Source organism: Condylura cristata, unplaced genomic scaffold, assembly GCF_000260355.1.
Source record: "Condylura cristata isolate star-nosed mole 26May11 unplaced genomic scaffold, ConCri1.0 scaffold00014, whole genome shotgun sequence".
Classification (NCBI taxonomy): Eukaryota; Metazoa; Chordata; class Mammalia; order Eulipotyphla; family Talpidae; genus Condylura; species Condylura cristata.
The window spans coordinates 45,722,956-45,723,359 of NW_004567115.1; positions in this window are offsets into that span (position 1 = coordinate 45,722,956).

The window sequence follows — 404 nt, forward strand, 5'->3', positions numbered from 1 at the left end:
CCATGCCCCTCCCTCCCCTCCCTGCGCTCCCTCATGAGCCACGTGCCGGCGCCTCCCTCTGCAACTCACTAAATACTTGTTCGCTGCGCGCCTTGCGCCCCGCGAGTGACCTGGTAGCCAGCATAATCCTCTCCAACGTGCAGGCAAGGAGCATGTAATTCCAGAAGACACGTCTGATTTGATGATTCCCGTCTCCTCTGTTTTCCAGTACACCTTTTTTCCCCCCTAATACGGCAATTAATAAAGAAAAGAGGAAAAGAAAATGTTCCCCTTCGTTTATACTATCTCATTTTTTGGTTAGTGTGCCCTGGCAAGCTCTTAAGCCCTAAAACACACACGCACATACCACACTATGCAGAAGCAGAAGTCTCTTGGAAAGAAAGGAAGTGAATTATTTTACCCAA